Source organism: Falco biarmicus, chromosome 8 (assembly GCF_023638135.1).
Source record: "Falco biarmicus isolate bFalBia1 chromosome 8, bFalBia1.pri, whole genome shotgun sequence".
Taxonomy (NCBI): Eukaryota; Metazoa; Chordata; class Aves; order Falconiformes; family Falconidae; genus Falco; species Falco biarmicus.
Window position 1 is genome coordinate 30,340,002 of NC_079295.1, and position 25,551 is coordinate 30,365,552.

The 25,551-nt window shown below is 39.2% G+C and overlaps 1 protein-coding gene across 1 annotated transcript in view; it reads left to right on the forward strand.

The window, feature by feature from the left end:
- The first annotated feature begins 2,609 nt into the window (after positions 1 to 2,609).
- The window catches only part of RALB (RAS like proto-oncogene B), a 49,551-nt gene continuing 26,609 nt past the window's right edge, over positions 2,610 to 25,551 (forward strand). The window contains exon 1 of the mRNA XM_056349216.1: positions 2,610 to 2,763. The gene's annotated coding sequence lies outside the window, so the exon portion shown is untranslated. The remainder of the gene's footprint in view (positions 2,764 to 25,551) is intronic.

The window sequence follows — 25,551 nt, forward strand, 5'->3', positions numbered from 1 at the left end:
AACTTCTTTACCTTGAGGGTGACAGAGCACTGGAACAGCTGCCCAGAGAGGCTGTGGAGTCTCCTTCTCCGGAGACATTAAAAACCTGCCTGGACATGATCCTGTGCAACCTGCTCTAAGAGAACCTGCTTTAGCAGGCAGTTGGACTAGATGATCTCCAGAAGTCCCTTCCAACCCTGACCATTCCGTGATTCTGTGAAAATGGGAAGAGGAAGAACATACAAGAATCTGAGAGAAAGATGGTTTTCTGGCAAGGAGAAAAAGGAATGCAAGAAAACAATCTAGAGCCGTGCACAGTTAGTCTGCTTTTCATCTTGCTTGCAGTGACATAATTGAGGGTGAAGCCAGACGGATGTCAGAATCAGTAGAGAACCAAGAAGAGAATCAACACTAACATGCCTGTGGTTTGTCTAGGCTCCCTTCATCTGTCTGGATTCAAGGCCTGGTTACTAATGTGTGTGTTGTCTTCAGAATATCTTCAGCTGGAATATTCCAAGGTACCATCTGGTTTATTTCCTGCAGATTCAGATTAGGAGCACAATGCAGGCAGTACCCCGCCTCCTCAGAGCCCGGGCTGAGCAATGACCCAAGTGCTGCAGCCAGATGCATGCTGTAGACTAATACTGTAAGGGGACTGGAGAAGAGCAAGAATAGACCAGAGGTACCCCTGCTCCCTTCCTAGCAAACAGTGGTTCCAGCTCTTTCATCCTCTGAACATTTAAGAGTATGGTTTGCGTTCCAGTGTGTGAATACATGAAATGTCCAACTCAAACCTGGAGCAGTGACAAGTCTATGCTGTCATAGGAAATCTTCTGAAATCCAGGTAATCACCTATATAGGTTTTATAGTACAACCAAAATTCAAAGAGAAAGCAGAGAAAGAAAAATGTAAATTAAAATTGTATCACAGTTTTTGAGAAGGTCTTCCCAAATTCTATGAAAGTTAATGTATTAGTGATCTTTATTCACACTCCTCAAGGTCACAAACAATTTATGTTTGCCCAATTTGAGATGTTACTACCCTTTGCTACACAGAATAATTGAAGATCCAAGTAGTTAAAAAAAAAAACCCTAGAATCTGTATGAAGAAAAAGGTTTTGTGTTCCAGTTTATTTTACTACTACTGCCAGGTTATTCGGGAGACACATCACCACTAGATAAACAAGCATTGATAATACCAGCATCTGTTTAATAAATATTATATTATAAAGTATTGTTCTTCCACTGTCCTTTTAAACAGAACAAGTTCCTGAAATTGAAAGTCCAGTAACAAAGGGCACAAAAAGAACATGAAATCTGGCAGCAAAATATTGCTTTTTAAACAATAGGCTTGCAAGAGCAACACCCTGTTGTACAGCTCAGTAGAAGGGTACTGACAAATAGTGGAACATAATAAACTCCTTTAACATGATAAAGGTTCCTAAAACCCAAGCCATTAAACCAAAACCCAATACAGCAGCTTCAAAATGATGCTGAATTATAACATATCACTTACGGGTGGCCTTAATGCTGAATCTGGGATGAATTACATGAAAAAAATCACAGGAAATTTTTAACACAAAAAAGAAATCTGAAAGGCAAACACAATGACTGCCATAACAGAGAGTTTAGCAATTCCAAACACAACATAAAAATGTTGTGTGCTTGAAGGCTGTGCTAAATTTTCCTCTGAGAGTGTTTTATGGGATTATAACAGAAACAAAAATATCCTGACAACTTGAAAGAAAAATGAGTGACTTATTAGACCAATTGATAAAGCTGGAAAGAATAGACAAGCTTCCAGGCATGCAGGTGCTTCTTTGGATCTGAAATGGAAACGGCAAACTTCAAAGCTAAATCCAGGTTAGGAACAATTGTGCTGAGTTAGGACATCTGCTTTGCTTCAAATGTTTATTAATTTCTTTTTTAAAGGCTATAAATGATGACCTGGGAAATAAATTTATAATAATATAGCCCAGTAAATGGATTATTATTTCTAAAGCAGGCTTCAATTAGAAAGGGATCTAAGGAGTAAAACTTACCCCAGCAAATCTGCACAAAATCACATTGACTTTCCATAAGATTTACAAGCCTGTTTGCTTACATTGCTTTAGAAAATATTAATTGGATTCCTAAGTCACTTAGATGCTTTAGAAGATTTTACTTTCACTGAAAAAGGCAATAAACAAGTCAGGGTACTGCCAAGGAGTGGATACACATGGGTCCTTTTTGCTTATGCAAACCCTACTGTGGCTGCAGAGCCAGCTATGCTGGGCACTGGTGTATTTGCCCGAGCAGACCTGGTAACAAGCTCAAAATTTAAGATCTGATATAAGCACAGACAACAGACAACGCCACGCAACACTAAGCAATGCTCTGAGGTGGCTCAGCTGTAACACATCTCTTACGCTAGTCCTGGTGATGATGTAAATATTGTTTTCTAAGTCTGTCATTTGTATTACTGAAACTTTTCACTAGAGAGGGTAGGGAAGGTGAAGCAGAAAAGTAATTTTCTGTTATTGGCCATTCAGGAATTTCCAAGCTGTTACTTTTTCAATTATCTACAACAGTTTCCTTGTTTTTAGAATGAGTGCATGATATCATATCCTGAGCCCTTCCCTTTTCTTCCAGCTTTCCAAGGCACTAGGAGGAGTCCAGCTACAGTCATCGTATGAATTGGTCTGTAATACTGTAGTGGGAGCTGCTTCTGCCATCGTCCGCTTACCTGCCTTATTCACACTCCTGAAGAAATTGCTGCTGCAGGACGAACAACCCTTTAAGCACAGTGAGTATCTGCTAAGAAAGCAAAAAATCTATCTAGCTTGTGAAGTTGCATTGGAAAAAGTTGCATCGCTGCTCTATGTATTTACATGTATGTGCAGCTAGGGACACAAGTACAAATGAAAGGAGAACTTGCTGTCATTATCCATCACCGAAGTGACAAGGCAAAGAGATTCCTGCCCCGGCTGGGGTGAGAAAAGGGATAGCAGTAATGTAGGAGGCTCTTGGAGTGCAGAGACTGGATTAAAGGTGTGGGGCGGGTCTAGGAAAGGGCGAAGGTGCATGCACTGTGTGAGGCCATGTACCCATTTGCTGTGGACAGACAGGAAAAAACAGCTGCTAAAAATGCACACAGAAGCAGCTGTGTGTGAGCACATGGCATTGTGTTAGTGCTGGATGGCAAGTACCTCTTGTTTATTCTTAATCTTGCTTGACTTGCTTGAATGCAATAGTACTAGCTAGTAATAAGCAAAATAAAAGGAGAATAAAAGAACTAGTTTTCTGCACTAATCTCCACTCATCCCTAAAGCATACAGGCCGAGTAAACATTAACAGTGAGTCACTGCTTCTTTTTAGTACAACTATATAACCCATGGTGGCGTTATTGTTACTTCTGCACTTCTCTGTCTTGGTCTTTGGCTCTGAAACAGAGCTAATGGCTCTGCCATTCTTGTTGGAGGGCCTAAGGTTTTGTCTAGATGTCTCTTCAATGTTAATTTATTAGAAACTGGTTAACTGTATTAACATTTATGGTTATATTTATAGTGTATAAATAACTTACTATGATCCAGAATTCACACCATAAAAATGTTACAATGAAAGCAATTAATTGACTTGCATTTATATCTACCAAATTATATTGTGGAAGTTATTTATTAAGCTAGGAACTTGATTTTAAAATAATAGAACACCTGAATTTTCCTGTGCATGTTGCTCTGGTGGCATACCAAACACCAACTTCATTTCAAAGTTGTAAAAGACTTACAACCATGCTTTACATAAAGGCCTCACTCTGTTTTGAATGGAACCAACAGAAATCAGTGGTGATATTTTTGTGAATATTCAAGATAACAACAACTGGCTTCAGAAACGTGCAAATTAGTTTTGTCCTTTCCCCAAATGGTCTTTGGTGAGGCAAGCAACTGTACAGGAAACACATAACCTTTGAATGTCATTGATCACACTACTTGATCCATTTTTTCTTTGCTCACTGAGGTTTTGAGCATCTCATTCATAGGGTCACAGCACAATGTTAGTAAAAATCATTTTTTGTTATCTGTTAAACTGCATTGTGAGGTAAAAACCCTTCAGTTAAAAGTTGCTGGACCCTTTTCTGTTGTTGATGTAGTTAATTTTATGACAGAACAAATCTGCCATTTCCTACAATATAGTTATTACAAGAGTAGCAGGATGCTAAAGATGTGCTGGTGCGCTGCTTGGTCTAGCCCCAGTAAGCACTGAGATTGCTGTGCTAGAGGTGACCCTTAGCCCACCGGCTCCAGGGTGCTGCCTCTGACAGCAACCTGTACTAGGTGCTTCTGATGCAGTTGCAATTAAGTCCAGAGTCAAATAGACTTCACAGGAGGGTTTTTTTAAGCGCCTCTCAGCTATTAGTTGACTTGTACTGTGCAACATGAGGGTTTTTTAACTCTCTCATCTCATAGAGCATCATGGTGGATATTCACATCTCCATGTAAATGTTTGTTTCCTGAATTCACTGAGATCTTGTTTCCAACAATGTCATGTGGCAATGAGTTCAGTAAAAACTGGGTTTTTAAAAAAACATTATTTCCTTTCTCCAGATTTAAAACTGCTGCCTTTTACTTCAATTAGATGTAAATTTGCTTATACATCATAGAAGAGAAAAACTCACCTTAGTCTTTTAATTGTGTGCTTTACTGAAGAATGACAATGCAATTTTATTCTTAGTTATAGTTTGTCTGTCTAGTGTATGGCTATGCTTTTTTTTCAGTTTATAAACTCATTTCAAGGGCTTCACCCACAGTTTTAGAATCATAGCATCATAGAATAGTTTGGGTTGGAAGGGATCTTTAAAAGTCATCTAGTCCAACCCCCCTGCAATAAGCCGGGACATCTTCAACTAGATCAGGGTGCTCAGAGCCCCATCCAACCTGACCCTGAATGTTTCCGGGGATGGGGCATCCACAGCTTCTCTGGGAAACCTGTTCTAGTGTTTCATCACCCTCATCATAAATAATTTCTTCCTTACATCTCGTCTGAATCTACCATCTTTTAGTTTAAAACCATTACCCTTGTCCTATTTCAATAGGCTCCACTAAAATGTCCACCCCCATCTTTCTTGTAAGCCCCCTTTAAGTATTGAAAGGCTGCAACAAGGTCTCCCTGGAGCTTTCTCTTATCCAGGCTGAACAATCCTAAATTTCTCAGTCTTTCCTCATCGGAGAGGTGTTCCATTCCTCTGATCATTTTTGTGGCCCTCCTGTGGACCTGCTCCAACAAGCCCATGTCTGTCCTGTGCTGACAGATCCAGAGCTGGATGCAGTACTGCAGGTGGGGTCTCCCCAGAGCAGAGCAGAGGGGCAGAATCACCTACCTTGACCTGCTGGCCATGCTTCCTTTGATGCAACCCAGGCTTTCTGGGCTGCGAGCACACATTGTTGACTCATGTCCAGCTTTTTATCAACCAGAACTTCCAGGTCCTTGGCAGGGCTGCTCTCAATCCCTCCATCCCCCAGCCTGTATTAATATCAGAGGTTGCTCCAACCCAGGTGCAGGACGTTGCACTTGGCCTTGTTGAACCTCACAAAGTTCATATGGGCCAACTTCTGGAGCTTGTCCAGGTCCCTCTGGATGACATCCCATCCCTCAGGTGTGTGAACCCCACCACTCATCTTGGTGTCATTTGAAAACCTGCTCATGGTGCACTCGATGTCACTATGTTATTGATGAAGATACTAAACAGTACTAGTCCCAATACAGACACCGATCTCCATCTGGAAATTGACCCATTGACCACTACTTTTTGGATGCAAACTTCCAACCAGTTCCTCATCCACTGAACAGTCCATCCATCAGATCAGTATCTCTCCAATTTAGAGAGAAGGATGTTGTGGGGTACCATGTCAAAGGCCTTACAGAAATCCAGATAGACGATGTCCATAGCTCTTCCCTTGTCCACTGATGTAGTCACCCCATCACAGAAGGCCACACCTTGGTCAGGCAGGACTCGCCCTTGGTGAAGCTGGCTGTCTCGAATCACCTCCCTGTCCTCCATGTGCCTTAGTATAGCTTCTAGGAGGATCTGTGCCATGATCTTCCCAGGCACAGAGGTGAGGTTGACAGGTCAGTACTTCCCAGGCTCCTCCTTTCTACCTTTTCTAAAAACGGGTGCAGTGTGTCCCTTTTTCCAGTCACCAGGGACTTCACCTGACTGCCATGACTTTTCAAATATCATGGAGAGGGGCTTGGCAACTACATCAGCCAATTTCCTCAGGACTCTGGGATGCATCACGTTAGGTCCCATAGGCTCCTCAGGTGGTCACAAACCTGATCTTCTCTTACAGTGAGAGGGACTTTGCTCCTCCAGTCCCCGTCTTGCAGTCCATCCATTTAAGAGGTGTGGGAAATTGCCAGTGAAGACTGAGAAGGAAATGTTGCATACCTCAGCCTTCTCCTTGTCTGTTGTTACCAGTTTGCCAGTCTTGCTCATTGAGGCGGGTGCGCTTTCTTTGACCTTCCTTTTCTGGCTGACATACCTGTAGAAGCCTTTATTATTTCTTCATTGCATCCCTTGCCAAGTTCAGCTCCACCTGTGCCTTGGTCTTCCTGACCCCATCCCTACACAACCGGGCAATGTCCCTATACTCTTCCCAGGATACCTGTCCCTGCTTCCACTGCCCGTGCATTTCCCTCTTGCCCTTTAGTTTCACCAGCAGGTCTTGACTCATCCATGTTGGCCTCTTGCCTTGCTTTCTTGTTTTCTTACACCTAGGGATTGAGAGCTTTTGTACTCTGGAAAAGGTGCTTAAAGATCTGCCAGCTCTGTTCTGCTCCCTTGTCCCTGAGGGCAGTTTCCCTGGGGCCCTGTTGACTAATTCCTTGAATAGCTGAAAGTTTGCTTTCCCAAAATTCAGGGTCCTGACTTTACTCTTCACCTGACCCATATCCCACAGACTGCCAACTCCGGCAGTGCATGATCACTTCAGCCCAGGCTGCCTCCAAGCTTGATGTCACTGATTAGCTCACTTGCGTTGGTGACCAACAGGTCCTATAGTTAATTATTTTGTTGTCATGCTTAAAAACTTCAAAGATGAAAGAGATGTGAGTTTCCTCTATAGAAACCACCTAGCTCTGCTTTTGTATCCTGTTTATGTATGTGTTTAATAATAACTTTTCCACCACCTTTCATCCAAGAGATGTTAGGTGTACGGCAAAAGTTTAATTAATTAATCTCACAAAGAACTTGTGAGGTAGGTTCCCTCATTTTACAGGTGAGACAGAGAGTGACAGTTAAATTAAGTGACTTGCTTAATATCACACAGTGAGCCAGTGCTAATGCTGAAAATAGAGTTAATGTCTTCTGGTTCTTTGCCCTGTGTTTTAATCATCAAACCAGACTAAGCTGAATGAACCCCTTAAATTATTAAAATAATTGTTCTCAATTTCTTGTTAGACTATGATGTTTCAATCAACTAAGCAGCTGAAACACTTGCAAAAGCTTTCCTTGCTTAGGACTTTTTTAGTCTTTCCTGTTCAGACATTGCTTCAGATATCAGCTGAGTATGTTTGTTTACAGTAATCCTGACCTTCCAAAATAGACTGAAGCAGAATAAGGAACGCAGTTACAACTCACAGCCATCTCTTTGCTGTCAATGTAGCAATGCCTTTTTTCACACTCCCAACAGCCATTCCACTTAATACCCATAGCTTTAATTAATGAAGCATAGTAAAGTTATTGCCCCACAGAAGCAGAATATCAACTGCTGGTTATGCTGTCATGACTAAATGAAAATGTAGCGGAAAGCACAAAAGAGCAATTGTGTCTTAAGAAATCTCTGCTTAGAAGTATGGCTGTGAACTATACGCTGTGTCATGTCTGAATAAACTGGTACATAAAGAGGTGCGACCCTTGAAAACGTGTACAAGAATGGTACCTGTGTTCAGGCTAACGGTATGCTCCAGCAGCTTTATAGCTTTTCTGAGTATAGTCCACATATTTGTTTATGCTGATAGGACATATATAAATTTTTCCAACACTCACCACCATACCTGTTTGATAGTGTTTTCAGTATAGGAAAGAATAAATGGCCTAGAAAATATGTACATAGGCATAAGACTGAAAGAGGCTCAGAAGAGGAAATGAAGAAATAATATTACCATGGCTTGCTCCCTGTTAAACCTGGGTGTAGACCCAGCTGTTTGTTATGCAGCCTTACACAATGCTTTGTATCATATAGTATTTTTGGTGTGTGTGAGACAAGCAGCACAAGGCTGTAGTCAGCTCCAATATTTTTATAAAGACTTTTGCCATATCTAATGACTAGGGAATTGCTGTGCAAGCAGCCTTCCAACTTAATTGCAATTTAACTACAAAATACCTTAAAAATTCAACTGCTTCGTTGCTGAATGCAAATAAGCTCCTAGGTGGTAAAATCAGTCAGTAAGCACTGGCATGCTGTATTTATGGAAACAACTCTGAAGTCATTTAAGATGTTGTAATTGTAAAGAAAGAAGTCACATCTTGCCTACTGAACTGGGGGCTAGACAGAAGGTTCCAGGTAACGAGCCAAGGAGAGATGTTTCGAGAAGACCACCGTTTTCTCTTGCAGGGTCAATACTTCTAATTTACCATGCTGTTTCCGTTTGGGGTTTATCTTCTCTTCAAAATGTTAACTATGAGCATATTTTACACTTTGCCACTAGGACCGTGTCATCAGTGGTCAAGTGTCCAATATTGGTCAGAGTACTGCTCCAACTTCACTTCCATTCTGTTAGAGGCTAAGGTGTTTTTCTCACAGACTTGAGAAAATGGCCTGATGCCAAGTGATGAGCAGTTTGCAAGACAGTGCTGTGTCTGTGCCCATCTATCAGGGCTAAAGATGCTGCCTTTCAGTGGAGTTTTTGAAAACCAGGCAGGATTTGTCCAGCACCAAGTGGACAAAGAAGATACTTCTGTGATTTTCATAGACTTTGAAACCAAACCCAAGAAAGCAATGCAAATAATTGAAAATATTTCTGTGCCTCTTCAGTTGTGTCTCCTTTTATTCATAGTTTCTATTATTAACTCATCAAATGGGTAATGGTAATCAAGTTTGAGAAGTTGAACATTTTAATCAAACATTAAATAATACTTACGAAAAACAGGGTTTGAAATTATAATGTGCCTAGGTGTTCTCTTCCAGATTGGGAATAGAAAGAAGGCTTTGTGGTCTGTGTGTCTGATCAAAACTAACCAAAACAGCACAAATTAAATACATGCTCACACAGTTCATGGGCAGAGAATTGTTTTCACCAATGATTCACCTGACAGGTATGAAGAATGAGCTGGCTTGAGAAAATCAGAAATTGCTTGTGGATAATCTGAATGACAGTGGAGGATGCATAGTACAGTATCACATTTAGGAAGAGATCTGATAAAATAAGGGCCTTGAATTCTGGATGTAGATGTTATGTAGAAGAAGTCATACTTGTTTCATCTATTACTGAAGAGAACAGAAAACAAGAGAGCCTTTATGACTAAATAGACATCATGTTATTTTACATAATTATTTAAGATCCTACTTTCAGTGGAAAACCTCAGCGTGTCCTGCCTACCTTAGTAATCGCATTACTAATCACTGCTCTTTAACAGGTCTATTGCAGCCTCGTTCTGTTGATTCAGCACAGAAAGAAAACATTTTAGGAATGCCTGTTATTCAAGCAGTGGGATTATAGGCATGGTAACAGTACATGGTTGTGAAAGGTATATGCTGTCTGCCTTCATTCCCCATTTGACAGTGAGAGAGAAACTGAGGTACAGCCATAGTGCTACTCTGAAGTTAATATAATGAATATATTATTATGGAGATTTGATTCGCAGAATTGAGAAAGCATTTGTGGTAATATGGTGCTTATACATTACAGCCAGAAAATGAAACAGAAAAGAAAGTGAAAAGAAATGCATAATGAGGGAGTTGGCCAGTTTAGTTCCATTTATGCAAGCACAACGAAAGGGAAAAAGCTAAGGAATGCCACAAGTAATAAAAAAGTCCAATATCATTTACCTTAAATTGTATTAATTATAAAAGGTGGAGTTAGTAATGCAGGCAAGGTACATTTTTTCCAACATTCCTTATTATGTGTTAATCATGGCACTTGTAAGGATCCAAGAATCTTGGATCACGCAACTTGCAAAATAGCACTAGTGTGTTTCTTGCTGGAATTAGGTATAGCAAGGCAAGTACAAGCTGAAACTGTAAATATGAGGAAGGGCTTTTCTGTTCAATAAATCAAGCAGTTTCTGCTGAAACTAGTTTTGCTTGAGGACTAATTTGAGGTTCCAAGTGTCTTTCAGTGCTGACAGCTGAAGAAGGTAGCTCTGGGCCAGATTGTAATGTTCACTCCTTGCTCTAATGGGCGGATGTGTTTAATTAACCTTTGTTTCTGCAGAAGCAGACATTCTAGCAAGCTGCAGGAATGCTAAAGGAGGGAAATCTAAACAACACTGAACCTAGGCACATTCTGTATATCTAGTACTAGGCAGAGAATGTTAATATAGCCAAATACTGTTTCCTAGGAGATAGGTTTGTATAAGCAACTTCTGTAAAAGAAATTTAACATGGTTCCCCCTGTAGGGCTCCACCCTTCCCATTAATTTCACAAGACCCAGCTATGATCCTGTGTCCTTGGGACTCTTGTGCCTGGTTAAAGATTGGACACAGTCCTCCCAATGAGGGTCACAAAAGCATGTATTCAAGGTGGAAATGTTCTTAGCATTGTTTGGGTAGAGTTGGACCTGACAGTCTTGCTGCCTGTTCCATGCACAGCGGTGATTTCTCCAGATACCATAGCTTGGGCAGATCCTTCCCAGAGTTTCCCGTAAAGTGCACATCTTAGGGATTATAGCTTATTCTTCAGAAGGCATATGGCAAGTCTAATGCAAAGCAGATATCCCTTGCATAAGTTGCTGAGGGCACTGTTTTTCACTTGAAAAACGAAAGCACTGTAGATTTCAAGTAATACAAATACAGCAAACTCCCGGCCACAAGGTCCCTTGGCCCTAATCTTTCACTAACAAACGACCAACTTTGCATGAGTGTTTTGAAAGCATGCAAATCAGAGCTTATCTTCCCTGACCTTCATCAACTCCCTGCCACAATAGCATCATTGTTTGGTATCTCCTCCCCTTAGTAAGCTGCACCCTCCATTCCTCTCGCTTCCTTTCCAGCCCAAATCTTTCCATCTGAGAGACTTTTTAAAGCTCTGCTTTGCCATCTAGTTTTGTTACTACTGTGATCTAAATGCCAACCTCCTTCAGTCCTGGTTGTGTCAGTCTCAGTTAGCCAAGACCCTGTTTTTACTCAAAAGGTGCCATTTAAACTTGAGTGATGGACATTCTTTCTACTCTTGTAGTTTTACAAACAGGGTGTATTTCAGAAACGTTTAGGTTACAGCATTTTTCTTACTGAAACTACACAGTAGCAACACAGTATCTCAATTATAAACAGTACTTTTCCCACCTCAGCACTGCGATGCAGAATTCTTCCCTTCATAGTACCGTGCAGCCATTTCCACACTGCCACAGTACACAGAAACTAGTGTTCAGGCTGCAATTAAGTTAGCGAATTGCTAATCCCATGCTTTGTCCACTGGGTTACTGTTCCAGAATGGAGAGGTGTACACAAATGATGTAACCAAGGAAAAATAAAACTGGCTACAGTTGTCAGGATCGTAAATTCAGTATAATTCTTCAGCTTGTTCATACTGGCCTCTGTATGTTTCTAGTAAGGACTGATGACTCCAAATACCATAAGCTGTGTTAAATTCTTGGGTGATGACAATTTCCTTTATAATGTTGCCCAGTGTGTGAGATTATAGAGATAGGATTGTGTAGGCCTGCTACAAGCAGAATGTCTTATTGCAGAAAGAAGGTTTGCACAGACTAAGGAGAATCTTTATGTCCAGAATGTGGACATAATAGACAATGATTTCCAAAAGCTCTTAGCATTGGCCAAACTCACAGCACAGTCCATGGATGTAGTCAGGCTGAGCTGACAGAGATTACTTTTGAAAATTCTTCACCAGCATGGTTCAACATGCAGCCCACTGACCAAACCTGGTGTGCAGGATCTTCTGTCTGGCCTGAACCATCTTTTTTATGGAAATTCCAAGGAGAGAGCTGCTGCCTCATCCCAAAGAGAAGGAATGGTGGGAGGATGATTCTTAACCATGCTTCTGAGAACAGCACCCTGATACAGATAAGTTGTTGCTGTGCTTCTGTCTGAATGAGTTTGTGAGTGCTTGGGCTTGTGAAAGAAAATACCCCTACATAGCCTGCTTCATTGTCTCCTTGTTGGGCAGGTAAGAACAGCAGCACTCCTCCACCACTGCCACTCTCATTTGCTGCTTGTTGGGGGCAGGGGGCGGATAGGACACACCGTAGGGAGCAAGGGACAGTAGTGTTCTGCTGCAGCCTATTGCTCCACTCAGCCTCCCCCTCAAACCTGCTTCACTGCCCAAGTATGAATGTATGAATAGTAGGAGGTATGAAATCACAGTCCTGAGTTGTTATTGATTGTCATCTCGATAGCCTGGCCTTAAACTGGGGTCTGACTCATACAGCCTCTGGGGCTTGACTAGCCCATTAATATACTTAACATTGCTGTAGGTGTCACTCACTGAGAAGGAATATATGTCAATACATTTGTATTCTTTTGTATTTGTGTGTGTCTCTTCTTTGGCCATCTGCATGTGATGCATGACTCAATTTCCCTGCACAACTGTGTAATTATGGAAATAATTTCAGTAAGAGTGAATTCTGTGTGCATACAAGGATACAGGATTTATGGGTTAATCATGCAGGCTTTTTATTCAAGTGAATACATTCAGCAGAAGTCCTATCTTCCTTCAGAACAGGAAACATAGTGCTGATGGGGACTGAAAAGATGTTGCTGTCCTTAGAGTTGACAGCAAAGCTCGTTCACTAGTGGGAATAGGCACCATTCTGAGCTAATACAAAGATTAAAAGCCAATGGAAAGAATTACAGTATCATCTTAATTTTAACATAATCTAAGTATGAATTATCAGAACTGAGAGCTCTCCCTTAAATACAAGTTTAAACAATGTCTTTATCTTCAGGGAGACTCGTTTAATTGAGATTGATGTAAATCCCAGCTGAAACTTCTGGAAACTTGAGGAAGAGTGCTCCCGGATGAGTCCATGGCTTGGTTTCAGCACATGCAGCCAGTACGTACAGTACAGGGGAAAGCTACATCAACTTTCAGTCAAGCTGAAAGGGTACCTCTTCTGGTTTTGATAGATGGCAGTTAATTACATTTTTCCTCTTTGGAAGAGGTATACACTTCTTTCTTTTGTTAGCTTGTCTGATAATGGCAGGGGATTTTTCTGAGGGTAATCTTGGAACAAAACAGCAGCTCTAGGCACTCTGTCAGAAGCCAAATACAAGGGAAGGGTGGAGTGAAGTTGCTATTTGCTAATAAGAATAGTCTACAAGAAAGTTTCCTTATCTCTCTTCAATACTTGTTCTTCAGAAAGTAACTATGATGAAAAGGCAGGAGCTATTCTTCTCTGCCATAAATTCTTTTCCGATAAGTCTTTTGGAAGAAATCACAATGCTATCTTCATTCAAATCCTTCCTAAGATGCATTTCTTCCATAAAGTGTTTCTATGCTAATCCACTAGGCGTTGCTATTTACATTTTTAAAAGAAACAGATTACTAAACCTGGACTGATTGTAGATTAAGAATTCCTAAATGCATGCATGTCCCATAGGAAAGCATAGTCCATGGGAAGAATCTATTGCCTCCTGGCAGTAGTTCTTTGTATTGTGTTTTTATTTCTTATTGTTGATTGTAATCTTTACAGGGAAGGGGCGTTTGTCTTTATGCACCTTTAAGGCATCATATATGTCTGTAACTTTATGCAAATTAGTGAAGATCAAGAAAGAAACAAGAAGTAATTTTACAATACAAATTAGCTTTGCCTTGAATAGCAGTTAAATTCTACTCCGTCATCCCAGTGTAAATCCAGACTTGGTGCTGAAGTCACTGCAACGTAATATTGTCATAGCTCTTGATGCAAAGAAGACTGAAAGGGAAAGGAGGCCAGTAATGCTGCATCTAATAGATTCATTCCCATTATCTTAGACTATGCAAACATTAAATAACCCCATTTGTCTCTTCAGGACATGTTGGCTCTATGCTGCTTTGTGCTATAGGCTGCTAATACAACTCAGAAATGTGTATCTGCTATTTAACAGTGTATGAAGCAGTGGTTCCTAAACCAGGTGCTATACTAGTGAGGTCACAAGTTTCAAATGAGGTCACAAGATACATGAAATTAAATTTGATCACATATTTATGCTAGTATTGGGAGTTGCATTAAATTCTTGCTCTACCATAGCAGTTTCTTGCAGTGAAAAAATTGGGGAACTGCTATGTTGTATTCTATGAAAAACTGGGTGGAGAGACTATTTCCTCTGAGTCATCGGTGGGAAAAGTCCATTATTACAGGGGTGAAACATGTGAACATGACAGCTGAAACTGAAAAAATCCCTACAACTCTGAACAAATTCAAATAAGTTGATACAGAATATTTCAAATCCAAAGGTGTCAACTCCATTGCTTTCCATAACTGTAATTAATTTATACGTCCAAAATATTATGTTGTTATAATAATTATCGTAACAAAGTTAATTATAAATCAGTCCTTCACAACCAAAATACACTCACTGCTACGTAAAACATGACAGGAATTTATGCATGATATAATGAGAAGATGAGAAGAAAGGAAAAAGATTGTTACATCCATCAGAAATAGGTGGACCCTTTTTTTTTTTTTTTTTTTTTAGCAGTGTGTACATATCTGTGCTGGAATCTGGCAAGGAAGCCCTGCCAGTAAGGGCAGGGGATGTTGTAGAGTTAGCAAGCCCAGGAGCCAGGAAGGAAGGCAATGCTTCCTGGTACTCATTAGCAAACTCAGAGGAAGGACAGCATCCTGCCTAGTCATGCTAAATCAACTAGAGAGACCCTGTTAACAAAGCAAATCCCTTACCCATCCTTGTTTAAGCAGAAGGATATTCAGACTTAGTTAGGAAAGAGAAGCCATGATTTTGTACATGGGTGTGCAAAGCACCCATTGAACTTCACTCCTGTACTGTGACTTCCTAATTTGTTCAAGGGAACTGTAAAATTAAGAACCTGAGGGCTTACGTCTCTTTGTTTTGCCTCCCTTTATCAAGCATACTTGGTCAGTTTTCACCTTTTTACGCTATGCCTCGCCTTCAGTATTTATGCCATGTCCCATTAAAATCCTCAGCTGGGAACTTCATTCTTTCGGCTGCACAGCTACTGCATAACATTTGTCAATCTGGGAATTTCAAATAGTGTGACTTAGTGTGATTGAAAAGCAAATGGTTTGTCTTTATACACAGAACTGCCATATCCCCTAAACCAATGCAATTCGATTCTGACCTGGAAAGGGACATCAGAGTTCAGTCTCTCATGCCCTCATGGTGCTTCACTTCTTGTAGTTACCAGTATACAAACAGAACAGGAAGTGTTTGTAATACTAATATTTTCAAGAACCAACCACTGTTAACCACATAGTTTATGGTTTTAACTGTTTACTAATGGATTTGGTTGTCTCACAGCATTTAGACAAATTGACACAAATGGCAGCTTAGATGACAGTTTTAAAGCTGTCATCCTTATGGGGCGATTCCACACACAAGTTACTATCAGCAAAATTGCAAAAACACTTGTAAAACCTTTGTTAAATAACTTAAATTGAAATTAGCATGTGCTCAAACCAATGTAAACAACAAGCCATACAGACCAGAATATATTAAAAACAAAAACAAGAAAAAACCCAAAATAAACCAACAACAAAAACCTTAGGAAGGGGAAGCATACAAAGAAGAATGCTGATGTTAGGCTAAATTCTCAGGCTATGTTTCATTACTGTAACCATTTATGAAGGACTTTCAAGCCAGTTGTGATATTTCTCCCCTTTGTGTTTATAACTCTGATACATCCTTAACTGTCATGTTCCTAGCTAAACTTTTCCTCTTGAAAGTTTCTTAGTCAACATTATTTCTAGTCAGATTTGAATCAGCAAAGCAGAACATTTCCTGTCCTTGGGAGGACAAATCTATACTGGATATTAGGAGCCTGTGTCAGCGCTAACAGGATGCAGGCCAGGAAGCTATGCATTTTATTAACAGGAACTAGAGCAAGAGTAGCAAAGTTTTTGCAGGATTAGAATGAAATGTTTGTACGTGGAACAGAGTAAGACGTGGAATTGAAAAATGTTTTATATAACTAAAATAAGGCTACCAGCAAAGTAGTTTGCTAGATTGGGAAATTATCAGGAGTTTACGAGGCAAAGCTTAAGCTCAAAAACTAGATTTCAATGAAAGTTCTAGCCGCCTAACTAACTGGAATCATGTCTCTGGCATGCTGAAAAAGGCCACTGTGGTGAATTGAGAGTCCAAATGAGTTACAGCCTGGAGCAACAAGCCATTGACACTCTACTAACAAATGAATAGTAAAAAATTTGGAAGTTAACAAAAATTAAGCTAGAATTAGCATTGATCAACAAGAATAAAAATTGACTCAACTTCTCAGGCTGGAACACAAAGCATGCTTCTCGGGGACTTAACTGTGCACATGGGCCAAAATGCAAATAGGAAGTAGCTCTGTGGTGTGGATTTAAAATAAGACCAGGAGCAGACACAAGTGTGGTACCATCTAATGTATTATAGCTGTCTGCTGGTCAGCATTTCCTGATCTGGACTAGCATGGATTCATACCTCTTCTGGCAGCGACCCGAGAGTTTCCTCACAATCCAAACCTGTGACAGAGCAAACTTGGTTGTTTCATATTTGCTAGGTGAAGTAGGAATGTGTGTCAAAAAAAAGTGACAAACATTTTATGTGTCAGCTTTACAGGCTGCTCTTCCTGTTAATTACAGCTTTCCACTGAATGAAGTCTCTGACAGGGATAGGTGAGCATCACGCTCCATTAGCTGGTTGGAAAAGCATAAAAAGCCTTATTTCTTCCATAAGAAGGAACGCATATTTAGCTTCAGGGATATAGAAACTTTCTTGAGAAATAAATCCACAGCTTTTTTCATTGCTGATTTGTGACCTAGAGATCTGTAAAATCATGAAGTATCCTCCTTTATGACAGCTGCAGATTTATTACAGCTAATGTGGCAAGGGAAGCAGCCCTTTTATTATAAGCTTTTAAATGGGAGGAGATGAAAGTTATTGATTAAATTGATGCTGTAGGTGCAGCAACCAAAGACAAAGCATGGCAATCACACCTACTTGTTTTCACACTTGCGGGTTTTGGGAACTGACAGGAAAGATTACTTTTGATTTATACCTATTTCTGAGAAGTAAGGCCTGATGATAATCATCAGGTAGTTCACCTGTCTCATGCAACAGCTATGTCAAAAGTCAACAGTTATACTACAAGGCAGAATGAACTTGTGTGTGGAGTCACCCCATGAGCACAGCTTCAAACCAAGCTGGAAAATTCTGGGGATGAGACAGTGTGTTTCCCACAGCCACTGATTTTCTTTTAACTAGAATAAACTCCTGTATCTGAGGTCTCTTAAGGCCCTCTGCAATGATTGGGCATATCCTTTAATGATAGGAAATGATTCCTATCTTTTAATGCAGATTCTTCTAACACAGGTAAGAGTCCTAAGTGAACCTTTTATGTCTGTTTGCAAAATAATGTCCCATCAGAAGTTTTTAATTTTCTTCATGCTGCAGTCTTTACCTGCTTCTACTTTTTAACTGCATTGTTTGAATGACAAGAATTAAGAAACAAGAATTCCATGAAGATACATAGAACCTTAACGGCAGAAGAGCTAGCTATGGCTTAGTGTACTGAAAATTTTTGTAAGAATCACAGCTCTCTCTGGGCAAGGAATTCTAAAAAGAAATATAAAGATGAGCTATTTTTATCCAGTTATTAAAGATGACCCCCAAAGTTTAAGGAAAATTGAACTCTACAGGCAGAGTTGCGCTCTATGATTCAGACTGTATTTAGAAATGGCAGCTTAGACCTATCTCTGTTAATACCATACAGCAAAGTAAGACAGTACGAATCGGCTAAGTGGAAAAGGAACTGAGTTTTACCATCTTTTCCTGAACTGAAAATTTCCCAAATTATCCCCAGAAAACCCTTGAAGCTGTTTTAAGAAAAGCCACAAGGAAACTGTTACTGAGCCTTCAGTGCTGAGAAGTCAAAGAAGCCCAGCTGATCCAAACAAAGGATTCTTTACATGCTAATGAAAAGAGAGATTCAGCAGGTGGATGCATTGCTTAGACTGTGAAAAACTGAAAAGGCAGAACAACATGAAGCTGAATCTAGCACAGACGTGACATGACTATTGCATTTTGCATTTGACATAACGGGTATCTTCAGCCATAATGGCCATATCCATTGCATTTCTGCTTTCCAAAGAGCATGAAGGACTGCCCTTCCTGGGAAGGAAGTGGCAGCTGCCACAAGACTATAATAATATCTCAGGCTTATTCTATATAAAGATCTTTTCTAAATTTACAAGGAAATAACTTGTTAATGCATTTGTCAAGAAAACAGAAATTGCTAAATGTTATGGAGCTTCCATTTACTTTTCCCTTTCCCAGCTATGTATCTGCCTTTTAGGTATCCTAAGTGTCTTACATCCTAAATTAATGATAACTGTTAAATGGAAGAGCTAAGATCATGATCTACCACCCTCTTAAGACTTTTGACAAAAGGACTGGGCAGACTTTGGGGAAAGTAGCGTCTTAAGCCACTAGAGTAAGATCTCTGTGATCCCTTCTCTGAACGTAATCTATGCAAGCCAATGAGTTCAGTGGGAAGCTGATAAGAAATGACTTAGGAAGAGGGTATCTTGTAAATCTTGTCCTTCTCCATGAAGAGGGAAGGACGGAAGGAGTACCAGTCTTTTCTTTGAAATCACAGGAAGAAGATTAATCCTTTGTATGTGAGGTCTTAGGGTTTTCCAGAAATAAATCATAATGAAATAACAAAAGTTGGGGATTGAAAAGAAGGTTAGGCTGTGGGCTTCCAGTGTCTGATGGAGTCCCATACATACACTTTGGTCAAGGTACATTACTTTTGCAGACTGAGGACCCCACAAACAAGTACAGCTCTTCCAAAGCTTTTTCAAAGCAATAGGAGGCTTAATGTAAATTGCATCACAAGATAAAATATATTTATGGTTAATTTACAATTTATTTATTAATGTGTTAACAGGTTAAATATTAATTACCTATTAATAAGTTGAATGGTGAATTGCTGCTACTGACATACTTAGCTTTTAGGAAATAGTCTTTTCTAAAAAGCTAATCTCTGACTCTTTTGACAGATCCTAAGTATGTGTTACTGTTCACTGAAAAGATAAAAGACAATACAGAAGCCAGAATGTTATAGGATACAATGGATGTTTATTTTGAAATAACTTTCCTTAATCCTCTAATGTAAAGCATATCGTACTCTTACCGATTTAACATGAAAAAAAAAAAGGAGAGGCTGTTTGCAGATTGTATTAGGTTATCAACCACAAGTAGCACATCTTTTCTAGAGAAGAATGTTGTGTAAACTAGCCTATGAACATTCAGCTGAATACTGAAATTTTTTTTCAAACGCAGCAATATCACACAACCTATTATGTTCTTAACGAGCTCTATAACTAACAATAATGTCATAATGATAGTTACATTAGCATATTCATAGACATAGAAACTTCCTCATAAACTTCACTGGTGGGACAAGTTCCTACAGGTTTCCTACAATACCTACTTTACTCCTTTTCTGAGGCTTTCACCTCTGGGTTGAAATATAGTGACTAATGAAAAATGAAGTGTTATATTGTGGAAGTTCAGGGAGTAAAGAATCTGTAGCAAAGTGCAGCTGAAGATGAATTTTGGCTGACAAATTTTGTAGCCATTCCTTTCACCATCCAAACCACTTCATACAGAACTTGGATTTCCAGAATAGATTTTCTATTCAAACTCACATTCAGACCTTCTTTAACTTGACATTTCCCAGCCTGATACTGCAAAGTTATGTGGTAGGGGCAAGAAAAGTCTCATTTTTTAGCCCCTGAGTCATATCTGAGTTTATTCTAGAAGGTGTGCCATTGATGAATAGGTAAAATACTATCATAACAATAACTAACTTTATTACAAAGTTCAGGTCCCAAGATCCCTCTAATAAAATGTGAAGTGCTTGAGAAAAAAAAATTTCTGTAGCCACTTAAATGGTAGAGGGGCATCAAAGCTCCCAAATGTTTGCAACAGATGTTGCAATTATACATGGAAAAGAGAAAACTGCACGCATAACAATGAAGATAGCAGACTAAACATGAAAGGCTTTTATGGCATAAGAATATGTTTGCATAAAAAAATGCTACGATTTAATTTGCAGAAAGACATTTTAATCTCATTCTAAGTTACATCAACTTAATTAGGGATTGTAAACAGTAGTACTTTAAGATTATATAATTTTAATTGACAAATCTTCTTCTTTCTGAAGTATTGCTCCCACCCTGCTGGAACGCTAGTTGCTATCAGAGACAGAAATTTTTTTTTGTTAATTTAATGTATTTGTCAGTAATTTCATCTGGAAAATTTGATTAAAAAATCAGAGACACAAGATCTGTTAGCATGAATTTTTTTCAGCCATGCACAAATCACCCTCCAACAGCAGCTATTCAACAAGGTAGCACTGTTCAACTCGGTAAGCTGAATTCTCAGTAATGTTAGCTGCCTTATTATTCTGGCAAAATCTCCTGCCTTATCTATTTCCAGAATAATTGCAGTTTTTACACAATGGTTTGATAATGATAATCACATTCAACTTTATCTGTAAGACACTAAAGTACACTTTCTACCCTACAAGTAACTGGTAAAGCTTTAGTTAATGTATCTGCTTCAGCAGTGCAGTTCAGCAAATGTGGGCCAGCTGGAGGGAGTCCAAAGAAGAGAGTGACTGGCAACTAGGAAACATGACCTATAACAAACAACTGAAAAAAACAGGTGTTATTTGAAGGAAGAAAAGAATTCTGAGGAGTGAAAAAATAACGATTTTTGAATATTTAGCAGATTGATGCAAAAAGGAAAAAAATAAATATCTGATTGCTATGTCCCATATGCACCTAATTAATACGCTTAAACTGCAGTAAGTGACATTTAAGCTAAATGATTGATTTTTTTCTTATGACAATTTAAATAAACTGTTATGATGCTCACACAATCTTAATTAAATTACATTAATTAAATGGTATTAAAAAATTACATGCAAAAAATTATATATGTGTAACTGATCTTGCCTTTGGGCTATGGTGTAATGCTATTTGACCTCTTATGACTCTCTGTAGACCCTTATTTCTTTTGATTCTTGGCTATCAAGATATTTACAATAAACTTAGCTCCTTCTGCAAAGACTCCAAGAACAGGCCCTAAATCTGTCATGGTGTTGATAATCATGATGATCAGAAGCGTAGCACTTGTAAAACTGGGATGTGAAATCCCTTACCTCGCAAAATGTCAGTCAGAATCTCCTTAAAAATGACCTTGTGATATGATCCTGACAAATCCCAGCTGTATCTGAAATGGAAAGGTTATTTAATAGTGAAGTTTATTTTACTTCCTGCTGTCTGTAACAAAAATAAAGTGCATGATATAGTCAAAACACTATAAACTCCTACAAGGCCCAAACCACAGTCATATTTCATTTACTATTGTTTGTTTCTGATATATTTTAGATTACTTCTTTATTGGTTTTGAATGCTGAAATTCCTAAATCATGGTGAGATCAGCTTCATTCTCTTAAGTATAGAAACAGTTGGTATAATGTAGTTCTTGTTAGACTATCCATGCCCAAAGAGAAAATAATCTTTGACTAAATTATTTTTTAGACAAACTCCGTTTGAGTACACACTATGTACATGTACTTCTGACAAGCTATCTGAGCCTAGATTAACTCTAGCATCTGAACTCTACACATACAAAAAAAAATATTTTGAGAACAAAAAGGACATCACAGCATTCTAGAAAATCCAGTGGGTTTCCTTCTCTTTTTTCCAACTAGCTTTCTTCCGTCGTCCCGTTTTATGCTAGTATTTATTTTGATTGAAAAATTGTTTAAAAAGTAGGTTTAAAAAAATACAGTATCTTTGGATTAAATAAATTAATAAAAACTTACAGGTCTGGTTACCGTCACTGAACCATTGCTTTGTGCTGCACAGGTGCTGTGAGGGACTGGGTGTGTGTAACTATGAATTCCTTCAAAAAGGGACAGCCCCCCCCTGCTGCTTTAACCTCTTCTTACGTCACTGGCTCAGCCCCCACGCTGGAGATGTGGCAGGACCACTTCTCCACTGACTCCGATTTCTTTGTGGTTATTACCAGCAACAGTTTCTGTTCAGTCTCTTGTAAAATGAAGCTGTTCAGTCTCTTGTAAAATGAAGCTGGGTAAAAGTTGTGAATTAGGTACCTGTCCTGCAGCTGTCCCTCGTCAGCATTGAGATGTCAGCAGAGAAGAGAATCTGCCTCTTATTTCTGTTATTGCCAGTGACTGCAAATGACATCACTAAATCTGCAAAGACTGACTTCCTAGGTAGCCCTGATTCCCTTGCAATTCAAGATCCTCCCAAGTTCCTGATCAGTTTATATGCCTTTCTTTTTACCCCTGAGAATATTACATGATCTCTGCAGGAACAGAGTGGAGGTGGAATTCCTTCTGTCCATCACTGGCAGCCTCTGAGGCCTTATAGTTCCTCAAATAATTTTTTCCTGAACTGGATCCTTACCTTGTTCCTCCCGTAGTCACTTGTGTGAAAAAAATAGGCCAGAGATGCTATAAAACTGTCAAAGAAGAACTGGATATGCAGATGGTGGTTTTACACAAACACTGTACAGGTGTAAATGACAAAACACGGAGACCAAGGCACCTGCTAGTCCCATGTGTCATGAAATGATCAGAAAGATGAAGGAGTTAACAATGTTGGCTTCTCTCCCTTCAGCAGTGGTGGATATGGTAATCCAAGGGACTAGATCAATAGAACCCATAAAGTTTACACAGCTCCGCTTTTCCCTGCAGAACCTGGGCTAGGTTTGGTGGTCTACAACCCATCTTACTAGGAATGGGTCTATTACCATCTTTTCCATATAATTCCTCGTCTACATCTCCCTTGATTTTCTTTGTCAGTTACTTCCACAATAATAATAATGAAAAAAAAAAGGTTAAAAATCGAATAGAGATATATATCTGGGTTTTAAACGTTGCTTGTTACTAGTTTCTAGAACTAATTTCAGTTAATTCTTGTTTCAGCTAACCATCTTTCCAGAATACGTTTCTAAAATAAAACCGCTCAGGAGAGAAGTATGAGTCCTAATCTTTGCAAAGAAAAATATTTGCTGCTCAGTCATCCCACCACACTTACTGTTGTTCATGACTCTGGCAGTGACAGTGCCCTGTTACATTCTTAGTGGGCTAGAAACTAGATGCATGCATCAGAAATACTGTTCCTGTCTCTAAGAATTTGCAGTTTAAAACATATTATAGCATGATAAAGCAACAGCTAGAGGTAAATTTTTTCATCTCTACTGAAATCTTACTTGTTTAGAAAGTGAATGTTTACTGTCTGCAAAGCACTTAGGATAAAATACATGCAATATAAATGACAATGAAAACAAATTTTCTCCCCTAAATTGTTCTATAGAATTTTTCTTCATAAAGTACTGAAGCAAAAATACATCTGTAACCATGGAGATTATACCAGGCAACATGAATAATAATTCAAAATGTGGCATCAGACAAATGTTCTTGTCATCATGGCTATTACTACAAAGAAGTAAGTTTCCCCTAAACAATTTGCAGAAGCAGGATAGACGTTAATTTCTCAAGCCTCTTTTTTGCAAGGGGGAAGGGGAAGTGTCAGCACTGTGGTATGAGCAGCAGACTAGTATTGTGTTCAGTTTGAAAAGACCCAGCTTCCCAGGCTCTTGCTAGTTTCAACTCACAGATATGATTTGCTGAAAATACATATCTTCTGTGACTAGTTACATCAGAGCAACTAGTCCACCTCATTGCCTGCCCAACATAAAATATGGCCATGGAGACATACAGTTACAGAATAAATAGTAAACTATTCTCATTAATTTTTACTTTTTGTTTTTTAGCATTACATTCAAATGCCCAAAATCCATCTTAAAAACAATACATGCATAATCTTGGAAATACCAAGATTTGGGTAATTTGTTAGCTATGAAACAACATTCCTTCACATTTGGTGATATTTCTTTCTCTGCTTATTCCTTCTCTGCATAGATGGCATCAAACAGTAAATAGCGCTGGCTGCCAGGTTCTAATGCAGGATGCATATTGATGTGGTTCTTTAATCTGGTACAATCTATAACACAGAGGGGAAGAATTACTGCAATTGGGATCTTTCCTAATAAACAAACCCAAAAAGAGAAAGTCACTTTGCCACCTAAGGGGTTAACTAAAAATCTGGTGTTTTGAGTTAGGAGGAGAAACTGAAGATGATGCAAGGATGATGTCAATCCTGTTTACTTACAATGTATGAAACTTAGTTTTCTTCAAGACAGGAGAAATTCAGAAACTATTTCCTTTTTATGCAGTCCTGAAGTACTCAGCTGTTCCTCAGAGAGCCACATACCTACTTTTTTTTTCTGCCTCTGTAACTTTTTTCCAATTCCTGGCATTTTTTGCCAACCCTGAAATTACAGATTATACTAAATCTCTTTCCAATTCTTCTTCCTCCTCCATTTTATTTTGTTTTGGCAACAGGTCATTGTTCCACCTACCACTTTTATAACGCTGGATTGGTTTTTTTGGTTTATTTTTTTTTCATTTATTTCAAGTGACAGGCCTTTTTTATGCTCTTCAAAATACAATTACACCTAGCCATCAATGGATAGAGGTAGAAGGTAATTAATTATTTCCCTTTCTCTTCTGTAGAAGGCTACAAAGAAGCCCAATATAAAAGCAGCCGTTAACACAGCTACTTAACCTAGTGCTTCTGTCCCAGGAGCTCTGACCACCGGGGATCATCGGCAGTAATGCCTTCCACCATCCCCCAAAGCTGGTGTTTCCAGGCAAAGTGCTGGTTTTCTAGAAGGAAGAATTTTACCCAATGTGTTCACTCAAACTTCAGGAAGCAGAATTTAAACAGGTTAACATTTAAATCTGGAAAAATTAACCACATTAAAGCAGCAAAAAACCGGTGTGTTTTCCTTTGCAACTGGCAAGACAGCTATGCCTGACTGTGCTATTACTGACGTTAGATTCAGCCAGAGATAATTTGATTTGGGGACTGGTAACGGTTTGAATAAAGAATTGCAGTAAATACAGCAACACAAGAAGCAGGGACATTTCCATTCCTTTGCCTTCTGATCTTAGAGTTATTAGTTTCTGCATCCATCAGTAGAATTTGCACTAACAAATATCATGTATTTAAGATAGAGTCTTTCTAACTTCCTCTGAGTCGAAGCGGAGCCTGTAGGGGTTACGGGCCCAGGCCCCCGCCGGGGCTCTC